A 20,421-nucleotide genomic window follows, 5' to 3' on the forward strand; every position below is an offset into this window, starting at 1 on the left:
TCAGTTTGTAAAAATGGAGTGCAAAAAAATCACTGTGTAAAAATAATAATAAAATAAATACTCCATCCTTTTTCTACCGCTTGTCCCTTATTTGTTGCTCGAAAACAGTATATATATATATATATATATATATATATATATATATATATATATATATATATATATATATATATATATATATATATATATATATATATATATGCAATCGAAAACTAAAGTATCGGTAAACATTCGATCTCGTCTCAGAAGCAGCCCAGTGAGGTGTTTCAGTCTTAAAGGACCGGAAGTGGGTCTTGAACAAATATTTTTGCACTTAATTTTTTTACACATAATTTTTCTGGGCAGATTTTTTTTCACACCGAAGTTTTCCGCATTTATTTTTTTACACAGATTTTTTTTTTTTTTAACAAAGCACATTTTTAAACACACACATTTTGCTCGCACATTTTTGTTCCATGAAATTGTCAGCATAATTTTATGTAAAAAATAAATAAAAATCAGTTCACAAAATTCTAAGGCAAAAAAATTCAGTTACATAAATTCAGTGTTCATAAAAATGTTTCGTAAAAAAAGACACAATTTAACCTCCATACATGTCGAACCAGGAAAATCAAATTGTCACCAAAAAGGGAAGGACTTAAGTTCCGGAAGAAAAACAGCACAGACAGGATACTGAAAACCGGACTTTCAGAGTAAAGTGATATAAAGCCGAACTGTGTGGAGGAAACCTAAACGTGTGTGGGTGGCGAACAATAAAATGAAGACTATTTTTTCCGTGCGTGACATAACTGTAGTTTGAAATAAAGGTCGTCGCAGGGGAACTAAACGCAAACATATATTTATTTTGAAATAATAACCGGAAATAGCACTGTTTGTTGTCATTCTTCTGTCCTCTGTGGACCAGCAGCTAACGAGTCCTTCCTGATCCTTGTCGTTGTTTATTTGAATAATATTTAATTATTTTATTTGAGTCGTTGGTGGACTTGAATGCGGGTAAAAATGTACCTGGCCGGGCTGCAGCGACCGAGGAAGAACGCCTGTCACATTTAAAGAAGCTACCAGCTAGCCGACGAAGCTTCTTCAAATACGGAAATAAGGAGTCAGCATTTTCTCTTCCATCAGCTTTTGAGTGAAGAAACACGCAGGTGAGCCCACACACGACAAAATGCACACATTTCACTATTAAACTATTTTATTTATTTTTTTAAACAGCTGCTAGATGGGCAGCTAACACGGCTAATGTTTACGCTGCAGAGGAGCAGACTGTAGAGTGTTATAATAATCGTTTTCATTGCATCGAATATGTAAGTAACAACGATAACCGCGATCAAACTCCCGATATCAAGTGTTATCGTTTTAAATCAAAGTATCAAAAACCCGCGATTGATTACTGCACTTTGATAAACTCGCAGGCTTGACCCTGCGCGCCAGATTGCGAGCATAATTGCTAACATGAAAACAAGAGACATTAATGTCTTTCCTCTTTAAAAAAAAACAACATACCCCGATCTAAGCTTCTATAAACACTAGGGGTGTAACGGTACACAAAAATTTCGGTTCGGTACGTACCTCGGTTTAGAGGTCACGGTTCGGTTCATTTTCAGTACAATAAGAAAACCACAAAATATAAAAAAATTTTGGTTATTTATTTACCAAATTTGTAAACAATGGCATAACATACATATACACACAGAGTCCATTGCCAGGGTTAATGTGGTCAACATATATAAAATAAAAACTAAATAAGATAAAGCTCAGAATGGTTTCTTAACAAAACCTTTCTAGATATAAAGTGCTTTTTTTGATTGATTGATTGAGACTTTTATTAGTAGATTGCACAGTACAGTACATATTCCGTACAATTGACCACTAAATGGTAACACCCCAATAAGTTTTTCAACTTGTTTAAGTCGGGGTCCACGTTAATCAACATTAAACTGCCTCAAGTTGTTGCTCAGGTTAAACAAAATTGTTCTTCTACATATAAAAAGTGCAACATTAAACAGTTTCAAGTAGGGATGTCCGATAATGGCTTTTTGCCGATATCCGATATTCCGATATTGTCCAACTCTTTAATTACCAATACCGATATCAACCACCGATACCGATATATACAGTCGTGGAATTAACACATTATTATGCCTAATTTGGACAACCAGGTATGGTGAAGATAAGGTCCTTTAAAAAAAATAAAATTAACATAAAAAAAATAAATTAAAAACATTTTCTTGAATAAAAAAGAAAGTAAAACAATATAAAAACAATTACATAGAAACTACTAATTAGTGAAAATTAGTAAAATTAACTGTTAAAGGTTAGTACTATTAGTGGACCAGCAGCACGCACAATCATGTGTGCTTACGGACTGTATCCCTTGCAGACTGTATTGATATATATTGATATATAATGTAGGAACCAGAATATTAATAACAGAAAGAAACAACCCTTTTGTGTGAATGAGTGTAAATGAGTGTAAATGGGGAGGGAGTTGTTTTGGGTTGGTGTACTAATTGTAAGTGTATCTTGTGTTTATGTTGATTTAATAAAAAAAACAAAAAAACAAACGATACCGATAATAAAAAAACGATACAGATAATTTCCGATATTACATTTTAAAGCATTTATCGGCCGAAATATCGGCAGGCCGATATTATCGGACATCTCTAGTTTCAAGTCAACTCAGCCTCAGATTAACTTTTCTTCTCCCCCCCCAGCCTGGCTAACTTGGCAGTAAGAGGATATATGGGCTCATTGTTCTTCCACCATAGAAGTGGGTCAAAATCTAGTTTTTAATGCAATATGGTCTTATATCTGCTGCTATAAAAACATTTGTTATTGCTTTAGCCCTGCCTGACTCGCCGAGGAGAGGCTGCTTGAATGCAGTGGTGACGCTTCAAATGGGTTAGGATGTGTTATGAGAGTAGCGTATGTGTGTGTGGCCCTTTAATATGTGAGTGAGTGTGTGGGCGAGCGAGGTGAGGGAGCGGTAGCGTGAGTGCGGGGAGTGGCTAGTGTATTGTTGGATTGGCTGGGTGCAAGACCTCAATAAAGCCACGTTTTGCAACTAATCGCCGGACTCGTCATTTACCCTGGAGTCCGGAGCTGTGGAGACCCACTGCCGGGTAGAGTGAAGGGTGAAACCTCCGTCCTCCATTGTTGTATCGTGCAGCCAAAGTGTTCCCAAACGGGAGATCTTAACGAGACAGGAGGGTCTTCCAGCTCTGGCTTTTACATGTTGTCCTAGCCCGGTCGTTGCCAGCATGTGTACTCGTTCGGTACACCTTCAAACCGAACCGAACCGAACCGAAACCCCCGTACCGAAACGGTTCAATACAAATACACGTACCGTTACAACCCTAATAAACACAGTACGGTAGGGCCGTCACGGTACAGTTGCTGCTATTTTCTCGGTTCCTTGCAGTTGAGAAATTGTGTTAGATGTAAATTATTCAGTTGAATATGCTACAAAGACAACATATTTGATGTTCAAACTGATAAACATTTTTTTTTTTGCAAATAATAAAAGTACCAATGATTGTCACACACACACTAGGTGTGGCGAAATTATTATTCTCTGCATTCAACCCATCACCCTTGATCACCCCCTGGGAGGTGAGGGGAGCAGTGGGCAGCAGCGGTGGCCGCGCCCGGGAATCATTTTTGGTGATTTAACCCCCAATTCCAACCCTTGATACTGAGTGCCAAGCAGGGAGGTAATGGGTCCCATTTTTATAGTCTTTGGTATGACTCGGCCGGGGTTTGAACCCACAACCTACCGATCTCAGGGCGGACACTCTAACCACTAGGCCACTGAGTAATCATTAACTTTAGAATTTGATGCCAGCAACACGTGACAAAGAAGTTGGGAAAGGTGGCAATAAATACTGATAAAGTTGAGGAATGCTCATCAAACACTTATTTGGGACATCCCACAGGTGAACAGGCAAATTGGGATCAGGTGGGTGCCATGATTGGGTATAAAAGTACATTCCATGAAATGCTCAGTCATTCACAAACAAGGATGGGGCGAGGGTCACCACTTTGTCAACAAATGCGTGAGCAAATTGTTGAACAGTTTAAGAAAAACCTTTCTCAACCAGCTATTGCAAGGAATTTAGGGATTTCACCATCTACGGTCCGCAATATCATCAAAGGGTTCAGAGAATCTGGAGAAATCACTGCACGTAAGCAGCTAAGCCCGTGACCTTCCATCCCTCAGGCTGTACTGCATCAACAAGCGACATCAGTGTGTAAAGGATATCACCACATGGGCTCAGGAACACTTCAGAAAAACCCACTGTCAGTAACTACAGTTGGTCGCTACATCTGTAAGTGCAAGTTAAAACTCTCCTATGCAAGGCGAAAACCGTTTATCAACAACACCCAGAAATGCCGTCGACTTCGCTGGGCCTGAGCTCATCTAAGATGGACTGATACAAAGTGGAAAAGTGTTCTGTGGTCTGACGAGTCCACATTTCAAATTGTTTTTGGAAACTGTGGACGTCGTGTCCTCCGGACCAAAGAGGAAAAGAACCATCCGGATTGTTATAGGCGCAAAGTTGAAAAGCCAGCATGTGTGATGGTATGGGGGTGTATTAGTGCCCAAGACATGGGTAACTTACACATCTGTGAAGGCGCCATTAATGCTGAAAGGTACATACAGGTTTTGGAGCAACATATGTTGCCATCCAAGCAACGTTACCACGGACGCCCCTGCTTATTTCAGCAAGACAATGCCAAGCCACGTGTTACATCAACGTGGCTTCAAAGGAAAAGAGTTTGGGTACTAGACTGGCCTGCCTGTAGTCCAGACCTGTCTCCCATTGAAAATGTGTGGCGCATTATGAAGCCTAAAATAGCACAACGGAGACCCCCGGACTGTTGAACAACTTAAGCTGTACATCAAGCAAGAATGGGAAAGAATTCCACCTGAGAAGCCTAAAAAATGTATCTCCTCAGTTCCCAAATGTTTACTGAGTGTTGTTAAAAGGAAAGGCCATGTAACACAGTGGTGAACATGCCCTTTCCCAACTACTTTGGCACGTGTTGCAGCCATGAAATTCTAAGTTAATTATTATTTGCAAAAAAAAAAAAAAAGTTTATGAGTTTGAACATTAAATATCTTGTCTTTGTAGTGCATTCAATTGAATATGGGTTGAAAATGATTTGCAAATCATTGTATTTGGTTTATATTTACATCTAACACAATTTCCCAACTCATGGAAACAGGGTTTGTAGAAGAAAAGTTTTGTCATTTTATTTAATCTGAGCAACAAATTGAATCAGTTTAAGGTTGCACTTTATATGTGGAAATGTTGCACTTTATATGTAGAAAGGTTTTGTTAAGAAACCAATTCTGAGCCTTATCTTGTTTAGTTTTTATTTTATATATGTTGACTGCATTAACCCTGGCAATGGACCCCATGCTTAGCATTCATGACTTTATGCGCTCTATGTGGCCTTCATTGACTTCAGTAAAGCTTTCGACACGGTTTCAAGGCAAGGATTGTGGCAAGTTCTCAAGAAGTACGAATTTACAGACAAGTTTGTTGAGCTTATTGAGGCGCTTCATACGGACATGCAGGCAAATGTGGCACTGGGTGGATCTGTCTCGAAGGACTTCCCAGTCAGCAATGGAGTGAAGCAGGGCTGTGTTCTAGCACCAACCCTGTTCTCACTCTACCTATCAGCCATGCTCCAGGTTGCTTTCAAGGACACATCAAAGGGGGTCTACATCCGGACAAGAACAGATGCAGATCTGTTCAAGGTTGCTCACCTTCGAGCAAAGAGCAAGACAAGAGTAAAGGTTGTGAGAGAATTGCTGTTTGCGGACGACAGTGTTGAAGACATACAAGATCTTGTGAACAAGTTTGCAGCAACAGCTAGTCAATTCAGCCTCAAAATAAACATCAAGAAGACTAAATGCTTGTACCAGCCACCCAAATATGAGCCCACATCCTCCCTACCAGGGGAGGTCTGTGTCATGGGAGACCCACTTTTGCAATGCCGGACATTCAAGTACCTCGGAAGCACAGTGACAGAAATGCCAAGCTTGATGATGAGATCAAACTGAGGATGGGGAGAGCGAGTGCTGCGTTTGGGAAATTAAGGGAAAGACTCTGGAACAACAGGTATGTCTCTATTTGCGTCAAATGCAAGGTGTACAGAGCATCTGTGCGAGCTACACTTTTGTACGATGCTGAAACTTGGACCCTCTACAGCAGTGGTTCTCAAATGGGGGTACGCGTACCCCTGGGGGTACTTGAAGGTATGCCAAGGGGTACGTGAGATTTTTTTTTAAATATTCTAAAAATAGCAACAATTCAAAAATCCTTTATAAATATATTTATTGAATAATACTTCAACAAAATATGAACGTAAGTTCATAAACTGAACATCAAATCAAGTAGGCTATTCCATTCATTACAATGCAATATTCAGTGTTGACAGCTAGATTTTTTGTGGACATGTTCCATAAATATTGATGTTAAGGATTTCTTTTTTTGTGAAGAAATGTTTAGAATTAAGTTCATGAATCCAGATGGATCTCTAATACAATCCCCAAAGAGGGCACTTTAAAGGGGAACATTATCACAATTTCAGAAGGGTTAAAACCAGTAAAAATCAGTTCCCAGTGGCTTATTTTATTTTTCGAAGTTTTTTTTCTAAATTTTGCCCATCACGCAATATCCCTAAAAAAACATCGTTATATACACCCGTCCATATTCCTGTGACGTCACACAGTAGAGATGCGCGGGTAGGCAATTATTTCATCCGCAACCGCATCACAAAAGTCGTCAACCATCCGCATCCACCCGAACTAATATTTAATCAAAACCGCACCCGCCCGTTGTTATATATCTAATATAGACGATGCAAGGCATTAGTGAGGTTATAAAGCTTTTGCCTGTTAAAGAAAGGAGACTGATCCAATGGAGCAGAGACATTCAATGCGTGCCACGCTGTCACGGCCCAGACGCACACCAGTGCGCAATCATCTGGGAGCCGCGCTGAGCGCACCTCCAAGCGCGCTAGCGCCACTCAAACTGCTGCAGGCAGCTGCGTTCTATCTTGTTTTAACATCCTGTGGCACTCTTCTGGGATCACGGCGGACGAAACTGCTCATGCTCAGGGTGTTTGTGAGAGGTTTGAGGTTCGGGGTTTTGCACAAATGTGATGCACCATGTTAGATGTCCTGGTTTTGTGACTGTCGTAGACATAAACAGCGTCGCAGCTCTTGCAAATCACGTAGCCAGCATTACTATCATCTTGATTTACAACCTCATAAAAACGAGTCCACGCTGAACTTTTCTGGCCTTTTTTTCCCCTGGTCTTTAGTATTCCCTTTTTTAGTTTGTCGTGTACCACGTTTGCTGCCGGCGTTGCCATCTCTTTTTTTTTTCTTCTTCTGTTGTGGCATATGCTGCAGGTGCCTGCTCGTTTTTCGTATGTGGGTAACAACATTTAACTATGTATATATATTTCCGAATTGGTTTAACTGCCACCCGCCTGAATCTATTTAAAATCTAATTTTTTTTTATTTCAACCGCCCGACCCGCGGATAATCCGCGGACTCCGCGGTTGTGTCCGCAAACCGCGCATCTCTATCACACAGTGATGCCAATACAAACAAACATGGCGGAAATAACAGCAAGGTATAGCGACATTAGCTCGGATTCAGACTCGGATTTCAGCGGCTTAACACTGTCTGATAAGATAATTACTAACAACTATGAACTAGGTTTACAGCATATGCAATACATTTGGCAACAACATGTACTTTGAGAGTGCAGACAGCCCATTTCAGGCGCGCTAAGAACATATATTTTTCCACGATTTCAGCACTCAGGTTAACCATACCTAAATAGACACAAAATACTGCATTACACAAGACTACCCGAATGTACTCGAATGATTGAGAAAAATAAATGTTTTTAAGCTAAATTATTGATAAACACAGTTTATGTATAATAATTTACGTAAAACCGCGAGTAATGAATAAAGTTTTCATCAATTAATATATTCTGTAGACATACCCTCATCCGCTCTCTTTTCCTGAAAGCTGATCTGTCCAGTTTTGGAGTTGATGTCAGCAAGCCAGGGATGCTAGGGTCGATATTCTTCTCTTGATCATCTTCGGTGGCATAAGGGACGGTGTGAGCCAAGACATCCAGGGGGTTTAGCTCGCTCGTCTGCGGGAAAAAACTGCCGCCATTGCTTGCCGTGCTACCGAGGCCCTTTGTCCCTGAATTTCTCACACACTCCGGCAGATTCAATGGGGGTCTGGCGGCAGATTTCTTTGTCTTAATCGTTGGAAATGCATCTGCTTTGAGTGTCGCAGGATATCCACACATTCTTGCCATCTCTGTCGTAGCATAGCTTTCGTCGGTAAAGTGTGCGGAACAAACGACCGACCATTTTCGTCGGCTTTCCCCACACCCTCGTATTTTGAACAAATTTCGTCCAATTTCTTGCCACTTTCGCATCTTTGGGCCACTGGTGCAACTTGAATCCGTCCCTGTTTGTGTTGTTACACCCTCCGACAACACACCGACGAAAGAGAGAAAATGGCGGATTGCTTCCCGAGAGCGAATAATAGAAAGGCGTTTAATTCCCCAAAATTCACCCATTTAGAGTTCGGAAATCGGTTAAAAAAATATATGGTCTTTTTTCTGCAACATCAAGGTATATATTGACGCTTACATAGGTCTGGTGATAATGTTCCCCTTTAAGTTGATGATTACTTCTATGTGTAGAAAACTTTATTTATAATTTAATCACTTGTTTATTTTTCATCAAATTTTTAGTTATTTTTATATATTTTTTTCCAAATAGTTCAAGAAAGACCACTACAAATGAGCAATATTTTGCACTGTTATACAATTTAATAAATCAGAAACTGATGACATAGTGCTGTATTTTACTTCTTTATCTCTTTTTTTTCAACCAAAAATGCTTTGCTCTGATTAGGGGGTACTTGAATTAAAAACATGTTCACAGGGGGTACATCACTGAAAAAAGGTTGAGAACCACTGCAGAACAGGTTGCAAGTCAGAAAACTTCATGCCTACATGATGTGCCACCTTCGGACCATCACGGACATCTCCTGGAGAGACAAAATCCCGAACACAGAGGTCCTAAGTCGTGCTGGACTGCCATCGATGGATAACATCTTAACCCAAACGAACCTGAGATGGGTCGGGCATGTAGCGATAATGAGTCACGAGCGTTTCCCTCGGCATCTGCTCTACTCACAGCTGGAGGAAGGGAAACGAAACCGAGGGAGGCCAAGGCTACGGTACAAGGACACCATTAAAGGGGAACATTATCACAATTTCAGAATGGTTAAAACCATTAAAAATCAGTTCCCAGTGGCTTATTATATTTTTCGAAGTTTTTTTCAAAATTTTACCCATCACGCAATATCCATAAAAAAGCTTCAAAGTGCCTGATTTTAACCATCGTTATAAACACCCGTCCATTTTCCTGTGACGTCACATAGTGAAGCCAACACAAACAAACATGGCGGAAAGAACAGCAAGCTATAGCGACATTAGCTCGGATTCAGACTCGGATTTCAGCGGCCTAAGCGATTCAACAGATTACGAATGTATTGAAACGGATGGTTGTAGTGTGGAGGCAGGTAGCGAAAACGAAATTGAAGAAGAAACTGAAGCTATTGAGCCATATCGGTTTGAACCGTATGCAAGCGAAACCGACGAAAACGACACGACAGCCAGCGACACGGGAGAAAGCGAGGACGAATTCGGCGATCGCCTTCTAACCAACGATTGGTATGTGTTTGTTTGGCATTAAAGGAAACTAACAACTATGAACTAGGTCAGGGGTCGGCAACCCGCGGCTCTAGAGCCGCATCTTTAGCGCCGCCCTAGTGGCTCTCTGGAGCTTTTTCAAAAATTTATGAAAAATGGAAAAAGATGAGGGGAAATAAATATATTTTTTGTTTTAATTTGGTTTCTGTAGGAGGACAAACATGACACAAACCTCCCTAATTGTTATAAAGCACACTGTTTATATTAAAAATGCTTCACTGACTCAAGTATTTGGCGAGCGCCGTTTTGTCCCACTAATTTTGGCGGTCCTTGAACTCACCGTAGTTTGTTTACATGTATAACTTTCGAGGACGTGTTTTATGCCACTTCTTTTTCTGTCTCATTTTGTCCACCAAACTTTTAACGTTGTGCATGAATGCACAATGGTGAGTTTTGTTGATGTTATTGACTCGTGTGGAGTGCTAATCAGACATATTTGGTCACTGCAAGACTGCAAGCTAATCGATGCTAACATGCTATTTAGGCTAGCTATATGTACATATTGCATCATTATGCCTAATTTGTAGCTATATTTGAGGTCATTTTAGTTTAATCTCAATTCAATGTATATCTCATGACACACTATCTGTATGTAATATGGCTTTTAATTTGTTGCGGCTCCAGACAGATTTGTTTTTGTATTTTTGGTCCAATATGGCTCTTTCAACATTTTGGGTTGCCGACCCCTGAACTAGGCTTACAGCATATGAAATACATTTGGCAACAACATGCACTTTGAGAGTGCAGACAGCCCAATTTTCATCAATTAATATATTCTGTAGACATACCCTCATCCGCGCTCTTTTCCTCAAAGCTGATCTGTCCAGTTTTGGAGTTGATGTCAGCAGGCCAGGGAAGCTAGGGTCGATAGGGGGTTTAGCTAGATTGTCTGCGGGAACAAACTGCCGCCATTGCTTGCCGTGCTAGCGAGGTCCTTTGTCCCTGAATAGCTCACACACTCCGGCAGATTCAATGGGGGTCTGGCGGCAGATTTCTTTGACTTTATCGTTGGAAATGCATCTGCTTTGAGTGTCGCAGGATATCCACACATTCTTGCCATCTCTGTCGTAGCATAGCTTTCGTCGGTAAAGTGTGCGGAACAAACGTCCAATTTCTGGCCACTTTTGCATCTTTGGGCCACTGGTGCAACTTGAATCCGTCCCTGTTCGTGTTGTTACACCCTCCGACAACACACCGACGAGGCATGATGTCTCCAAGGTACGGAAAACAGTCGAAAAAAACGGAAAATAACAGAGCTGATTTGACTCGGTGTTTGAGAAAATGGCAGATTGCTTCCCGACTCCGAGAGCGAATATTAGAAAGGCGTTTAATTCGCCAAAATTCACCAATTTAGAGTTCGGAAATCGGTTAAAAAAATATATGGTCTTTTTTCTGCAACATCAAGGTATATATTGACGCTTACATAGGTCTGGTGATAATGTTCCCCTTTAAACGGAATTTGAGGGAACTGAAGATCGACACTGAAACCCGGCAGCTGAAGGCAAAAGACCGGGCTGAGTGGAGGACTATGATCCGACCGAAATGAAACAGTCATTGTCGCGCCCGACAGACTGCTATGATGATGATGATGATGATGATGATGAGCATTCATGACTGCCTGCTGTTGCACTGATCAGCCTAGTGGTGGCTCACATCCATCCCACACACAGAGCTATTTTAAAGCAATGTTAAAAGGATAAAGCCATTGTTTACAAATTTTGGTAAATAAATAACCATTAAATGTATATTTTGTTGTTTTCTTACTGTACCGAAAATGAACCGAACCGTGACCTCTAAACCGAGGTACGTACCGAACCGAAATTTTTGTGTACCGTTACACCCTCATGCTGAGCCTTTGTCAAGGTGAATGATTGACTAATGTCAAACAATGGAGTGTCTTCATGGTGGAGGTTGTCTGTGCTAACTTTCCAACTCCCCGCACATTTGCATGGTTAGCCAACACTTATTTGGGACTTTACACGCTACATGTGTGTGTGTGTAGTCGCAGCTGAAGCCAGCATGACTTGCACATTTGCCAGGCAAACGAGGTTCCTCATTTCTCAGAGCCCAGATCACAACGGCAGTTAGAAGGCAGCCAGGAAGGCTGCAAATACACAGCATGGAAACAGTCATCTACCGTCTTTGATGAGAGCCTGGAGAGTCAACACAAGTCATGACTTTTAGTTTGCTGTGTTAGGCGATAGCATACTTGCCAACCCTCCCGGATTTTCCGGGAGACTCCCGAAATTCAGCGCCTCTCCCGAAAACCTCCCGGAAGAAATTTTCTCCCGAAAATCTCCCGAAATTCAGCCGTAGCTGGAGGCCACGCCCCCTCCAGCTCCATGCGGACCTGAGTCCAGTGTGCGCACACAAGGAGACGAAGCAGAAGAACGAGACCGTAGTCAAAGAGCGCAGGGGAGACACTTCTCCAGGGCTGATGTATGCTCGGGGCAACACCTTTCACTTTACCCAGCAGTGGGTCTCCACAGCGAACGACTTTAGGGTGAATGATGAGTCCAGCGATTAGATGCAAATCTTGCTTTATTGATTGCTTGCACACAGCCAATCCAACACAAAACCAACTAGTCCCTCCCCGCATTTACGCTACCGCTCCCTCTCTTCTCTCGCCCACACACTCACTGACGTCACTCACCTCACATGCTGTCACCTATTAAAGGGCCACACACACACATACTCTACTCTCATAACACACAGTACAGTTAGTAGAACAACTGTGTTTTCATTACTGTGTATTTGATAGGTGCCATTGCCCCGGAATTGTATTGCATTGTACTTTCAAGTACAACAATGAGTAGATGAGTGTTATGTGTGTGTATATGTGTAAATAAATGAACACTGAAATTCAAGTATTTCTTTTATTTATATATATAATAAAATAAACAAATATATATATAGCTAGAATTCACTGAAAGTCAACTATTTCATACATATGTGTATATATATATATATATATATATATATATATATATATATATATATATATATATATATGAACTACTCGAGTTGGTGAATTCTAGCTGTAAATATACTCCTCCCCTCTTAACCACGCCCCCCAACCACGCCCCGCCCCACCCCCGACCACGCCCCCCACCTCCCGAAATCGGAGGTCTCAAGGTTGGCAAGTATGGTCACACACACAGGCTTTTTAATCCCATTGGACAATATTTATAACTTCAAGGGGAACCAGGCCATATTCCACTGTAGTGATCATTATTAAATGAAGTGGATCGGTTCGCAGCCCAGTGTGAAGCGACTGGGATGAGAATCCGCACCTCCAAGTCCGAGTCCGTGGTTCTCGCCTGGGAAAGGGTGGAGTGCCATCTCCAGATAGGGGAGGAGACCTTGCCCCAAGTGGAGGAGTTCAAGTACCTAGAAGTCTTGCTCACGAGTGAGGGAAGAGTGGATCGTGAGATCGACAGGTGGATCGGTGCGGCGTCTTCAGTAATGCGGACGCTGTATCGATCCGTTGTGGTAAAGAAGGAGCTGAGCCGGAAGGCAAAGCTCTCAATTTACCGGTCGATCTACGTTCCCATCCTCACCTATGGTCATGATCACGGGTACAAGTGGCCAAAATGAGTTTCCTCCGCCGGGTGGCGGGTCTCTCTCTTAGAGATAGGGTGAGAAGCTCAGTCATCCGGGAGGAGCTCAAAGTAAAGCCGCTGGAGAGGAGCCAGATGAGGTGGTTCGGGCATCCTCCCTAGTAGGGATGTCCCGATCCGATATTTGGATCGGATTGGCTGCCGATATTTGCCAAAAATTGCGTATCAGCAAGGCACGGGAAAATGCCGATCCAGATCCAGTTTAAAAAAAAACTCCGGTCCGTGTTTTCCAACGCACCGATTTAAATAATACATTCCACTTTTCTGCTGCTCCGTAATTTCAGTTCCGCATTTTCCAGCACACCTTCAACACATCCACAGGTCTGTGGATTCTCACGCAGTTGCTTTTAGCTGCTGGCATTACACGACAGGCTCTTCTCACTCTTTCCTGTGTCTCCCTCTCACAGACAGCAAGTGCACCTTCTTACACACGTCACATACTGTCACGTCATACGTCACATACGTATACGTCCTCCCCGAGCAGAGAGGTAGCAGCATGGCTAACGTTAGCTGTGATGCTAGCGCAGCCGTGCGAGCAACGCTCCCTCTAAGGTGCTCGCCTGTGCAATTGCGCACTGTTTAAGCGTCCTCTGCGTATAGCAAATCTATGCCACGCACAAAATCAAATAAAAAAATAAGCGCATAACAATTTTCGACACACGGACACGACAGAGAAAACAGTTTTCGTCATCATTGTTCAAATATTGTGACGTCTGTCGAGACGCTTATCTCCATTCGGTGCCACACGTCCACACCATCAAAATGCTGAGGCAAAAATTTCCACATCAACACCGTATGAAAAAATTTGTGATTTTTTTAGTTGTGATTTCCTTCTCTGCATGAAAGTTTAAAAGTAGCATATATTAATGCAGTATGAAGAAGAATGTTTTAATGTAGACATGCAAGCCTTGAAAGAAAATTATGAAAATCAAGACTAAATTTCCTGTAAATGGGTGCATTTCTACCCTATATTTTAACTTTAGATTTATTCTCATATCAAACTCTGTCTTTTTGACACTTACATCCGGCGCCCCCCTCCACACCCTGGATTATAAATAATGTAAATAATTCAATGTGATTATCTTGTGTGATGACTGTATTATGATGATAGTATATATCTGATAGTATATATCTGTATCATGAATCAATTTAAGTGGACCCCGACTTAAACAAGTTGAAAAACTTATTGGGGTGTTACCATTTAGTGGTCAATTGTACGGAATATGTACTTCACTGTGCAACCTACTAATAAAAGTCTCAATCAATCAATCAAAACACATAGAATCATCATACTGCTGTGATTATATGCATCAAGTGTTCATTCAAGGCTAAGGCAAAATATCGAGATATATATTGTGTATCGCAATATGGCCTTAAAATATCGCAATATTAAAAAAAGGCCATATCACCCAGCCCTAGTTCAATGATGCCATTTCTGTTTGTCATGTATAATTTTGTCTATTTTGTGTTTATCCTTGAATAAACAGGTCAGTTTCTTGTTACCAACCATTGTGTATTATTCAAACTCCCCTAATTCAGCTGGCTAGTTGTTATCAAGAGTACTAAAACCCTTTTCAACATGATTCTGACAACTAAGTAGGCTAAATAACTTTAAACTTTATTACATGCTCGGATAGGCCAGTATCGGTCGGTATCGGATCGGATGTGCAAAAACCTGGATCGGGACATCCCTACTCCCTAGCGAGGTGTTTGGGGCACGTCCGACCGGCAGGAGGCTGGATGAAGTGGCTGGGGAGAGGGAAGTCTGGGCTTCCCTGCTTAGGCTGCTGCCCCTGCGACCCGACCTCGGATAAGCGGAAGAAAATGGATGGATGGATGGATGCTCATTATTAGTAATATTATTATTGTTAGAAACTAGGCTGTTACAGTATATATTGCTTACATCAGGGGTTCTTCGCCTTTTTGTTGGTGTTCTCCTGAGTTTAGTGTTGGTTCCTGTCCTGCGCCCTTCTTTTGGTGGCACTTACTGTTGTGTTGGTGTTTTTTCGTGACCGCTTCACACATCTTTCCCAGAACATTTCCCCTCACCTGTTTTCGGTTTACAATCAGTTCTATTTAAGTTGAGCGTGAGCCACCATTCTTTGTTGGTACATTGGTTGTTCATGTGACGTTATCAAATCCCTATTTGCTGGTGACTATAGACCAGGGGTCGGCAACCTTTACCAGTCAAAGAGCCATTTTGACCAGTTTCACAAATTATAGAAAACAATGGGAGCCGCAAATTTTTTTTAAAATTTTAAATAAAATAACACTGCATACAAAGTTTTTATTTTGCTTTGTGCTATGTAACCAGGGGTCTCAGACACACTGCTCACACCTTTTATGTGGAATTTGAAAGCTGGTGCGGCACGCGGGTTTTAAATGAATGGCGCTTGTCAGCGTCATGCGTGCCGTGATGATACAGCATGTAGCACCCACTACAGTCAGCGTGCCTGATCAGCCACACGTTGTATGGGGCTTCCGCTTGCTCACGTAGGTGACAGCAAGGCATACTTGGTCAACAACCACACAGGTCACACTGACGGTGGCGGTATAAAAAAAAACTTTAACACTCTTACAAATAATGCGCCACACTGTGAACCCACACCAAACAAGAATGACAAACAAATTTCGGGAGAACATCTGCACCGTAACACAACATAAACACAACAGGACAAATACCCAGAATCCCATGCAGCCCTAACTCTTCCGGGATACATTATACACCCCCCGCTACCAAACCCCGCCCACCTCAACCGACTCACAGAGAGAGAGGGGGGGGGGGGGGTTGATGTGTGAGGGAGCAGGGTTGGGGTGGGGGCGGGGTTTGGTGGTAGCAGGGGTGTATAATGTAGCCCGGAAGAGTCAGGGCTGCATGGGATTCTGGGTGTTTGGTCTGTTGTGTTTATGTTGTGTTAAGGTGCAGATGTTCTCCCGAAATGTGTTTGTCATTCTTGTTTGGTTTTGGTTGAAAGTGTGGTGCATTATTAGTAATATTGTTAAAGTTGTTTTATATGGCCACTGTCAGTGTAACCTGTGTGGCTGTTGAGCAAGTATGCCTTGCTGTCAGGTACGTGTGCAGAAGATGTATATTGTATAACAAGTGTTGGGCTGGCACGCTGTTAATACAGATTGTAGAGGGCGCCAAATGTTGTACCATCATGGCACGCCCTTATTATAGCCGTAAGGGTGAAAATCGGTGAATATTAATCCCGGGAGTTTTCTGCGAGAGGCACTGAAATCCGGAAGTCTCACGGGAAAATTGGGTGGGTTCAGCAAGTAAGCTGCTGAGCCGCATCAGAGTGATCAAAGAGCCGCATGCGGCTCCGGAGCCGCGGGTTGCCGACCCCTGCCATAGACGATCCTTTCTTCATGCTGCGCTCTAGTACGGTCCTACTTTGTGGACGCCGTCTGCTCCATATTTCATAGTAAGTGTTTTTTTGCTGCGTTCCAGCATTTTGTTTTATGTATGTCATAGTCTGGCCGTTTAGAGCACTTCCATTCAGCTCTAGCCTTTTGTTTTTGCTTACTATAATGAATACATTCCCCTTTTTATACATTATTTCCTATACGTCTGTTTTCATTATTGAAGGCTGACACGCACAGCTGAAATGCATCCGTGGTTGATTGTGCCAATTTGTTTGTGCTAATAAAAACAAGTGCACTCACAGCCCTATGTGCTGTGTGGTGTGACCGCATAAACAAAGCTCTTGTCTCTCGTGCATTTTTGATGATTATCATACGGTGCCGTTTAAATGGCGGTTTCTCCACACAAATCCGCTGAGCTGTTTTCGACCTGCCAACAATACATAAACAATATAAAAAGACAAACCACTTAATAATGACGACAACACTTTTGAATTTTAAGAATGCAATACAGTTCATTGCATTCTTTGCATGCAAAATAGTAATCCATGTTCATTCTGCCATCATACCATGTTTGAGATGAAAACACGTATTTATAAAATGAGTTCAAAATGTATATTCACTGAGAAAGTTAAAGTAAAACTATTTTCTTAGGATCAAAAATAAAACAATAAGAACAGTTTTTATTACAAACCCCGTTTCCATATGAGTTGGGAAATTGTGTTAGATGTAAATATAAGCGGAATACAATGATTTGCCAATCCTTTTCAACCCAAATTCAATTGAATGCACTACAAAGACAACATATTTGATGTTCAAACTCATAAACTTTATTTTTTTTTTTGCAAATAATAATTAACTTAGAATTTCATGGCTGCAACACGTGCCAAAGTAGTTGGGAAAGGGCATGTTCACCACTGTGTTACATGGCCTTTCCTTTTAACAACACTCAGTAAACGTTTGGGAACTAAGGAGACACATTTTTTAAGCTTCTCAGGTGGAATTCTTTCCCATTCTTGCTTGATGTACAGCTGAAGTTGTTCAACAGTCCGGGGGTCTCCATTGTGGTATTTTAGGCTTCATAATGCGCCACACATTTTCAACGTCTGGACTACAGGCAGGCCAGTCTAGTACCCGCACTCTTTTACTATGAAGCCACGTTGATACAACACGTGGCTTGGCATTGTCTTGCTGAAATAAGCAGGGGCGTCCATGGTAACGTTGCTTGGATGGCAACATATGTTGCTCCAAAACCTGTATTTACCTTTCAGCATTAATGGCGCCTTCACAGATGTGTAAGTTACCCATGTCTTGGGCACTAATATACCCCCATACCATCACACATCATACACTTTGCGCCTACAACAATCCACAGTTTCCAAAAACAATTTGAAATGTGGACTCGTCAGACCACAGAACACTTTTCCACTTTGTATCAGTCCATCTTATATGAGCTCAGGCCCAGCGAAGCCGACGGCGTTTCTGGGTGTTGTTGATAAACGGTTTTCACCTTGCATAGGAGAGTTTTAACTTGCACTTACAGATGTAGCGACCAACTGTAGTTACTGACAGTGGGTTTCTGAAGTGTTCCTGAGCCCATGTGGTGATATCCTTTACACACTGATGTCGCTTGTTGATGCAGTACAGCCTTAGGGATCGAAGGTCACGGGCTTAGCTGCTTACGTGCAGTGATTTCTCCAGATTCTCTGAACCCTTTGATGATATTACGGACCGTAGATGGTGAAATCCCTAAATTCCTTGCAATAGCTGGTTGAGAAAGGTTTTTCTTAAACTGTTCAACAATTTGCTTGCGCATTTGTTGACAAAGTGGTGACCCTCGCCCCATCCTTGTTTGTGAATGACTGAGCATTTCATGGAATCTACTTTTATACCCAATCATGGCACCCACCTGTTCCCAATTTGCCTGTTCACCTGTGGGATGTTCCAAGTAAGTGTTTGATGAGCATTCCTCAACTTTATCAGTATTTATTGCCACCTTTCCCAACTTCTTTGTCACGTGTTGCTGGCATCAAATTCTAAAGTTAATGATTATTTGCAACAACAACAAAAAAGTTTATCAGTTTGAACATCAAATATGTTGTTTTTGTAACATATTCAACTGAATATGGGTTGAAAAGGATTTGCAAATCATTGTATTCCGTTTATATTTACATCTAACACAATTTCCCAACTCATATGGAAACGGGGTTTGTAGTTCCACATGTAGATACACAACATGTAGATACGTAACATGTCGATAAGTAACATATTGATTCGTAAGATGTAGATTAGTAACATGTAGATACGTAACATATCGGATATTGGCAAAAAAGCCATTATCGGACATCTCTAATTCACATACGCTTTATTGCGCTGAAATAGATCAAATAAACTCATTTAGTAATAAGTATGTTTTTAACTGTCACAAAGTGCCAATGAAAATACAGCTTCACCACTTTAGTCATCATTTTTGCGCTTAAGAAACTTCTCGATGACTTGAGCTCCGGACTTCTTCTGTTTTATTGATATTGTCATGACTGCCACAAGTGGTGGGAAAGGGTATTACAAGTGGGTACCTCTGCGGCCCGTACGGACCACAGCCTTTTTAGGTTAAAGTTAAAGTACCAATGATTGTTACACACACACTAGGTGTGGCGAAAGTATTCTCTGCATTTGACCCATCATCATTGATCATCCCACCTGGGAGGTGAGGGGAGCAGTGGGCAGCAGCGTTGGCCGCGCCCGGGAATAATTTTTGGTGATTTAACCCCCAATTCCAACCCTTGATACTGAGTGCCAAGCAGGGAGGTAATGGGTCCCATTTTTATAGTCTTTGGTATGACTCGGCCGGGGTTTGAACTCACAACCTGCCGATCTCAGGTGTCCCTCTAGGGGGCGCTGACGTTTCCTATGGTTAAAAACACATGACACTTACCGTATTTCCTTGAATTGCCGCCGGGTATATAGTATGCGCCTGCCTAGAATTACCGCCGTGTCAAACTCGTTTCGCAAAAAAATTAGCGCATGCTTAGCATTACCGCCAAGGGTCAGAATTACCGCCGGGTCAAACTCATTTTGCAAAATATTGTTTTTATTAGCGCATGTCTAGAATTACCGCCGGGTCAAACTCGTTTCGCAAAATAATTAGCATATGCCTAGAATTTCCACCAGGTCAAACTCGTCACGTCACGAGTGACACTTCTAAGGCTGCAGCTAACGATTATTTTTCTATCGATTAATCTATAGATTTTTTTTTTTTCGTCACAACATGACAAAATATTCTGTAACAATGTAAACATTTAAAACGTTTAACATTTAACAAAATTAAAAGTAGCTTATTTGCTTTTTAATGTGCAAATATAAAATAAACATACAGTGCAAATATAAAATAAACATACAGTGCAAATCTTAATATTCTGCAATAGTATAAGCATTTCAAAAGTAAAAGTATTGTTTATTTTTCTTTAAAATGTGCAAAAATAAAGATAAACATCCAATACAAAAAAGTGCGTATTTCCTTGAATTGGCGCCGGGTATATAGTATTCGCATGCCTCGAATTACTGCCGGGTCAAACTCATTTCGCAAAATAATTAGCGCATCC

General features: G+C 41.5%; 1 protein-coding gene across 6 annotated transcripts in view; it reads left to right on the forward strand.

Annotated features, from left to right (window-relative positions):
* The window catches only part of osbpl8 (oxysterol binding protein-like 8), a 1,018,260-nt gene that overhangs the window by 810,762 nt on the left and 187,077 nt on the right, over positions 1–20,421 (forward strand). For 4 of the 6 annotated variants that reach the window (XM_061961262.2, XM_061961256.2, XM_061961258.2 and 1 more), the window contains exon 1: positions 900–1,145. The exons of the other annotated variants lie outside the window; for them this stretch is intronic. The gene's annotated coding sequence lies outside the window, so the exon portion shown is untranslated. Of the gene's footprint in view, positions 1–899; positions 1,146–20,421 lie in introns of those variants that run through there. 6 annotated transcript variants of the gene reach the window in all.

Source organism: Nerophis lumbriciformis, linkage group LG05, assembly GCF_033978685.3.
Source record: "Nerophis lumbriciformis linkage group LG05, RoL_Nlum_v2.1, whole genome shotgun sequence".
Classification (NCBI taxonomy): Eukaryota; Metazoa; Chordata; class Actinopteri; order Syngnathiformes; family Syngnathidae; genus Nerophis; species Nerophis lumbriciformis.